Source organism: Cajanus cajan, chromosome 3 (assembly GCF_000230855.2).
Source record: "Cajanus cajan strain Asha chromosome 3, NIPB_CcT2T_4, whole genome shotgun sequence".
Lineage (NCBI taxonomy): Eukaryota > Viridiplantae > Streptophyta > Magnoliopsida > Fabales > Fabaceae > Cajanus > Cajanus cajan.
The window spans coordinates 4,894,701-4,903,207 of record NC_138519.1 but is presented as its reverse complement, the minus strand read 5'-3'; the positions used below and the strand labels follow the sequence as shown (position 1 = coordinate 4,903,207).

Below are 8,507 nucleotides of genomic sequence, written 5' to 3'. Positions count from 1 at the left end.
TTTTAAGTTGAACACAATTTGAAGGCTTAGACCAAGCACAAGAGAAAATGCTTAATGGAGGCCAAGTTTAATGTTTCACTCATATTGGAAAATGTTTTGATAAGTGTGGCAACAGAGTTGGGAGTTTAATGTTTCTAGTAATAATTGCAATAATTTTAGTATGATGATATCTATTTATGATTAGAAGTTGTGCATACACGCGGATTTGTGCCTCAAATTTAAATTTATATAGTTATTTGTCTTGATTCTATTCAAGAATTTTAATTAAAGAGATATGAGTCGTTTTACTATGACAGAAAATTTATTCATTTTATTATATCTTTTATATATAAATTTTACATACTTCTTGTTTAATACAAGTAATTTTCTTTTTGGAATTAAGGACTTGGCTACAAGTGCTTAATGTATGGAACTCAAAATAAAATCGTTTGGACAGACACAAATTCGATTCTTAGTAAAAATAATTTTTGGTCAAACTTTATTTATTTAAGTATCAAGACAGATTAATTTAAAGTAAAATATTAGAAATTAAGACAAGTGTAAAATCAATAAAATAATTCTCTTTTGATACATGAATATATTTTTGGTACATTTTAATACTAGTTGTTTAATCACAACATAATTCAAGTGTAATATAGATAAATATTCTGAGTTAATTAAGAGGGAAAAAGTGAATTGACTTACTTACGTGTAAAAAGATACTATACTTAACTATTAGTCGAGTAAAAAACTTATAGGATTTATTTATGAAAAAAAACAATTTTAAAAATCAACTAAAGATATTAATGAGCACATTGCATGTGCGGTTTGAAATAAATAGATATAATATATTTTTGAGAAACTAAAATTAGTCAAAAAAATATTTTATTAATTTATATAATAAGATAACTTTGAAATATTTATTATATATTTTTAAATTAAGAAAGTTGTCAAAATTATTGAAAAAAAAGTTGTTATGTATATTTGATCATAATTTAAAGAATTTATATATCCTGAAATTCCAACAAAGAAATCCATGCAAAATAAAAATATAGCAATAAGGAAAAATTAAATTTAGTTTATAGTAAAATACCAGGAAATAATATAATTAATATATATATATATATATATATATATATATATATATAATAAATATTGTTGGTCTCTACTTCAAAACTATTTTAGCTAAAACTTCCAAGTTAAAATTTGTAAGCAATATTCACATTAACCTAAGGTTAATTATCTTTATTTTGTAGGTTAAAATTATAATTTTGATCTTCCCTTTCTCTATTCCGAAGTATCCCTTCAACCAAAGTATTTTTGTTATAATGCTTTTATATCACTACAAAATATTACTTATAACTATCAAATTAGTGAATTTCCTTATTAGAGTAATATCGTCGTTCAACAAATATGTCCTTTGACGAGTATGTCCTTAGAAGACAATTCTTATGTAACTTAAAATTCTCATTTTATAGACACATCTTTAATCAAATGTGTCCAACCGAGGAAAACCTTACTTAAAGTAAATATACATTTTATAAGTGCTTTTTTAATCAAGTGCATCTTTGGGTAAGATATCTTAGGTAAAGTAAAATCTTTGTATTGGGCATTTTCTTAGTCGCTTGTCATGCGCACGAAAGTCTTTATTTAATTTGAACAATTCATATATTTAGAAACATTCTTGTATTATTATTCATACTTTGGGTGCCTCATTAAAAACCTCCTTGGTAAAAACCCTTTCACGTTCTTATAGGGATAAAAAACCAAGTGAGGAAAAGAGTACACCTTTAATACAAGAGTTTCAACTATGGTACACCATTACTTTGTTTACATTTCTTCTAACTTTCCTTGTTGCACTCCATGTCAAATCTGCTTCATGAAATTCTCTCTGTTTAAGAAAAAAAAATGAATATTATTATTAATTACAAAGTTAGACTTTAATACAAGGAGTGTCAAAAATCAAATGCAAAGGCACAATATATGAAAAGTAAATATTAACAATATCATTCTTGTTGCTATTATCCGTAATAAAATTCAATGAAAGATCATCCTTATATTACATTATGAAAGTCCCTGCTTTGTTATAATTAATAAAATTAGAGCAATCATAACAAGTTATAAATTTGGATTATCCACTTCAAGTTCTAATTCAAAATTTATAGTTACATGATTTTCTAAGCATTGATCATTTAATTTAGACAACATGGTGCTTTTCAATTTTCACATTTCACATACCATATGCCATAGGAAGTTTTGAACACTTAAGAGAACAACATCACTGCTTCTTCTGGTGAAGAAAAAGAACACGGCTGTACTTCTTCAAGAGGATGCCATCAACCATTCCTTACAAATAAACTACCCTTCTCTGTAATTCTGTAAAATTTCACACGATCAAGGGATGCCGATGCAAGAAATTTGTCCAACACAAATATTACCAAGGAAGCATGTTATGTTACAGAAAGAAAAATAAAATAAAATAATGTGCATGTATATTCAACTTTACTTACGATGTAGAGAACTGAATTGATTTTGTTCTCTGAACCGGTCATCCCATAACAGAAAATGCAATAACACCCTATAATGAAAATGAAAAATATCAATTCATTGAATTAACAAATAAATACTTTATGAGAATTTTTAGAAATATCAAGTTGTTTCTACAAATGAAAATACAACCAAATGATATCAAGTAGTTTACTTACATTTGGACTTGACATCAAATAATTGTCCCAGCAAATAATGGAAGTGACTACAAAGTATGACCATTGACTGACATTTTACATTCTAATATATCCATTCATGTCCGAAACCTGAAGAAAACAAGAGCTGATAATTTGTTCAAAATTGTAGTTGAATGAAATTAGGTATCTTTTGAAAAGAATTTCACTTGGAGCAATAAATATATAATTAAAAAGGAGAAAACAAAATGTCCATATTAACTAAAATAGACATGCCTTTGCATCTTGCATCCAACAGTGAATCAAACCACATGCAGATTTAGAGTGATGCAGCCGGTTGAAAAGGAGAGTTAGCTTTTAGAGCCATGCAACAATGACACCATCCTGCAAATAAAATAATCATACACGTATTACTAAAAGCCCAGAAAGAAATATCTAAAAAGTAAGAGAAGGAATTCCGATCAAAGAACAAATTAATGTTTGTAATTACTAATATATAGTTACCTTTGCTCCAATTAATATCTCATTATCATTGCCAAAAAAGGTACAAAACTATCGGCAGTATACTTTTCCAGCTTTATCTGTCCACAGAGGAGCCACACTGAAATAGGGAGGAACTTGAAAAACTTTAACACCTTGGTCTTGAGACAATGATAACCCATGTTTGGCAAAACTATCCGCTACCGAGTTAATTTCTCTGAACACGTGATTCCAACTAACATGATTAACCATACTAGCCATCTGAGTGATTGAAGAGACAAGGGCCTGGTGTTTAGAGGGGAGACTTAGGTTGATGAGATCAATAGCAATAAGGGAATCACTCTCCACTATCAAATTAGTGAATCGCCTTGATATCGCAATTTCCATCCCAATCTTTATTGCCCATAATTCAGCTTCTACTACTGAGCAACTACTCAAGGCACTGGAGAAGCCAAAAATGAATCTACCCTCCCAATTTCTCACAACCCCTCCTGCACTCGCTTTATTTCCATGAATAGTAAAGGCTCCGTCGCAGTTAATCTTAGCAAAATATACAGGAGGTGCTGTCCACCAAATTAATCTCATGGGTCTTGAATTCTCCTTCTTGAAAGCTTTGGGCAAATGAAATGTCATGCCATCCGTGTTAATCGAATGTAAATACCGACACTCATCACCGAATGTGCAGTTTCCATTTAACCAATATTTACATATGGTTCCTGATGAATTTTTAGAAACATTGACCATGTTTCTCTCATCATTGGAGGAGAAGGGTGATGGTGTTCTCGTAGCCAACAAGTTACATGTTGGAAAAACCTTTACCGCCATAACACTTCAATTTGAATTTGTTGACTCCGTATGTTGCTGAAGATTCCAATGAGTTGAATATCCATCCCAAACAAAAAGGTAAAAGAAGAAGGAACCCTTAAAAGGTGGATGATTGCATGAGAAAAGAATCAAACCTTAGTGAGCAAGTGAGTCACCAAACCTTCAGAATTCAGCGTTTCAATTTCAATGATTGACTGCGGAAGAAAACAACGTTCAAGGATAAGTTTATTTCTATCTTGTAAATCAAATGATGCAAGTATATATATTATATATTTACTTCATCTCAATAATAATTAGATATATAATTTATTCTTTTTAAAAAGTAGTTACATAACTTATTTATTTTTAAAAATATTATCCATAATTTATTTACTTTCTCTAAATATAATTTATAAAGATTATTAATAATTTACCTAATTATTTTAAAGCTAATTTTGTTATCACTACAAATAACAATAAAATCCAGAATAGTTATTACTACCAACCTAAATTTCACAATAATCAAATTAGGACTTTAAAATGATTAACTTATCATGTAAAATAAAATAAGTTTAACATATACGAATATTTTCAATATAACTAAACAAAAAAATATCCATAATTGTCATCACTAAAATCTTTGTAAAAATTAATTAAGAAAGAGATTCAAAATAACTATCACTCATTTATATCCACTTCATTTCAAAATTAGTTATGTAGTTTATTCTCTCCAAAAAGTAGTTATGCAATTTATTTACTCTCTCTAAATTTAATTTATAAAGACTATTAATAATTTACTTATATTATATATTTACTTCATCTCAATAGTAGTTAGATAATTTATTCTCTTTAAAAATTAGTTACATAACTTATTTACTTTTAAAAATATTATCCATAATTTATTTACTTTCTCTAAATATAATTTATAAAGATTATTAATAATTTACCTAATTATTTTAAAACTAATTTTGTTAGCACTACAAATAACAATAAAATCTAGAATAAATCTAGAATAGTTATTACTACCAACCTAATTTTCACAATAATCAAATTAGAACTTTAAAATGATTAATTTATCATGTAAACCTTAAACCGTAAACTCTAAACAGTAACCCCCGGACAAAAAGGTAAAAATGAAAGAACCCTTAAAGGATGAATGCATGCGAAAAGAATCCAAACTTAGTGAGCAAGTTAGTTTCTATCTTGTAAAAATAAAAAGATGTAGCTATCGTGTCTTCTTGTGATTTATTTATTTATATCGTATATTCACTTCATCTGTAGTTAGATATATAGTTTATTATTTTCAAAATGTAATTACATAACTTACTTATTTTTAAAATTTTTATCTTTAATTTATTTAATTTCTCTTAATATAATTTATAAAGATTATTAATAATTTACTTAATTATTTTAAAACATTTTATTATCACTACAAATAACAATAAATTCTAGAATAGTTATTACTACCAACCTAGTTTTCACAATTATCAAACTGGGACTTTAAAATGATTAACTTATCGTGTAAAAATAAGTTTACTAACATATAAGAAAATTTTCAATATAACTAAACAAAAAGAATATCCATTGTCATCACGAAAAAATTTGTAAAAATTAATTAGGAAAGAGATCCAAAATAGTTATCACTCATTTATATCCACTTCATCTCAAAACTAGTTAGGTAATTTATTCCCTCCAAAAAGTAGTTATGTAATTTGTTTACTTTCTCTAAATTTAATTTATAAATACTATTAATAATTTACTTAATTATTTTAAGACTAATCTTATTATTAATTTATAGTTTCATAAACTTATTAAACATTTTATTAATTTTAGCGATTTTCTAAATTTAAAGACTATAATAACAATTTAAAGTGTAACACCCAAATCTTTATTATTATTATTTTTGTTAATGGCATTTTCGTAATTTTAATAAAGTTATAGGGATATTTCGGGTTTCGGAACGGGCCGTTCCAAAAGTGGAACGGGCCGTTCCAAATGTTGAAAATGTGAGGTTTTTGTAGTCCCAGAACGGGCCTGGAACGGGCCGTTCTGGTATGGAGAACGGGCCGTTCCGGATGGAGAACGAGCCGTTCTGCTGAGATTAAGAACGGGCCGTTCTGGTTTTAGAACGGGCCGTTCTGCTTTTTGGGAACGGGCCGTTCCGATTTTGGAACGGGCCGTTCCAGTTGAGAAATTTGCACAAATTCGAAGGATCCGGAACGGGCCGTTCCGAATTCAATACGGGCCGTTCCGGGTACACCAGTTTGCCTATAAATAGGGCAGGGGGGTGAAAATTTTTATACAGAGAAGAAGTGAAATCCTAGAGAGAGAAAGAGAAGAGAGAGAGAGAGAAAGAGAGAGAAAAGGAAAAGAAAGAGGGGATCCAGAGGAGGAGGTCCTGCCCAAGTTCCAACTCCGCCTATCCAGGTAAGGGGGGGAGTGAGAACCTCGCTCAGGGGTGTGGGGATAATTGTTGGATAGTTGTTTGTCGGATTGGCCCCCAATCCCTTGCCGTTGTTCTGTCTGATTTTCTATTTACTCTATTTTGTTCCCTATTGAGGATGCCGTTGTTCTGTTTGATTTTCTATTTACTTTACTTTGTTGTTTGTTGAAGGTGCCGTTGTTCTGTTTGATTTTCTATTTACTCTACTCCTTTTTTGTTAAAGGTGCTGTTGTTCTGTCCGATTTTCTATTTATTATACTTTGTTCTTTGTTGAAAGTAATAAATGAGTATGAAATTAATGTTAATAATAAATGAGTTTTAATATGAACAAGAATGCTCTCTGTGAATACCTATGCGGACCTTATGAGGAGTATTGATGACATGACCATGTGAAATATGGACAAATGACATGAGACCTAAGAATGGACTATTGAGACAAACTATGATTATGATACTATGACAAATAATGATATGATGTACTAAATGAAATTATGTAATAAGTTAAATGTTGAGTCCATGAGATTATGAATGTATGACATGCATCATATGCATATATTACTCCAGGTGTGCCGCTGAGGCCGCATACCCACGACTAACAAGGTGTACTTTATGGTCACCCACGATGTAACATGCTAACAAGGTGTACCTTATGGTCACCCACGACTAACAAGGTGTACCTTAGGGTCACCCACGATGTAACATGCTAACAAGGTGTACCTTAGGGTCACCAGTGATGTAACCAGGTGTACCTTAGGGTCACCAACGATGAATTGTGAATCTTCCGTATGGCGCCACATGCATGCATTTATGAGTTGAGTCCATGACATCATAAGCATGATAAATGAGTATATATATGTGATATTGACTATTTATGTATTGTTTACATGTGACTTATATATGTTGTGTGTGTGTGTGCTATCTAGCAGTTATTTCTGCACCTGAAACTGAGTGAGATGTTTCTCACTCCCTTGTTGTTTTTGTATATGTTTTAAAATGTGTTGCAGATGATCAGCATCATGAGGATGTTGGTGATGAGGCTTAAAAGCTTCAATTGGGCATGCTCTGATAGGATGTGACATCGGGGCATAGTTATTTTAGTTTAATATGTTATTGTTTTAATAACTTTAGTTTCTCTTCTTTGTAATTTCTAACGAAGAGATAACGTAGATAAAGTTTATAATTTAAGGAAAATGTATGTTAAGAATTGTAATTTGAACGTTCTTGATAAAAGACCAGAATGAATATCTTTATTTATATTTTATTACATGATTTGGAAAATATAAATTGATTCCTAACCAGGAGGCACTGCCACCTTTACTGGAGTTAATTTATATTTCCTTTATTATTATTTGTATATATATGATTTCTTGTTTTTCACTAAATTGTATTGAAAATCTTAACTTCTTTACTTTTATAATTCTTTTACACTGTAGTTATGATTTATGAGTTACGAATGTGAATCTTCTACCTTGTGATATTTGAAATATTTGTCAACTATGAAAGATTTTATTTACCCAAAAAGAAGAAAAGAAATATTTTATTGTTACATTTGTTGTATATTAATAATGGGGTAGAGGGTGTCACATTTAGTGGTATCAGAGCAGGTCGATCTAATCGACCGTGTGTTATGAGTTTACTATGCTTACTTGATTTATTATGTTTATTTGGTACATGAATGATGGACTAAACTGATTGTTAAACTTGTTGGTATGCTAGTATGATGATTGATTATGTTTATTGATTGTATTATTTTCTTAGACTATGGCTGGTAGAAATGATCGTGCGATTGCCGATGCTCTTCAAGCATTAGCACAAGCTATGAATAATAACAATAGGACTGAAGTTACTCCTAACTGGTTGGAGCAATTTCAACGAAATCACCCACCTACCTTTAAAGGAGGATATGACCCAGATGCTGCTATGAATTGGCTAACAGAAATAGAGAAAATTTTCAATGTTATGGATTGTCCCATCGCTCAGAAGGTGAAGTTGGCCACATTCATGTTGACTGCTGATGCTCACTTTTGGTGGGAAGGAGCACTTCGGAGGATGATTGATGGAGGGGTGCACTTGAATTGGGACAACTTCAAGAAGGTCTTTCTTGAGAAGTATTTCCCGGA

At 30.2% G+C, this 8,507-nt stretch overlaps 1 long non-coding RNA gene across 1 annotated transcript; it reads left to right on the top strand.

Annotated features, from left to right (window-relative positions):
- Positions 1 to 6,048: 6,048 nt before the first annotated feature.
- Positions 6,049 to 7,651, top strand: LOC145955472 (uncharacterized). Its single transcript, XR_014432090.1, has 2 exons — positions 6,049 to 6,371; positions 7,392 to 7,651. It is a non-coding gene; the product is annotated as an uncharacterized LOC145955472 (long non-coding RNA).
- The last annotated feature ends 856 nt before the right edge of the window (positions 7,652 to 8,507 follow it).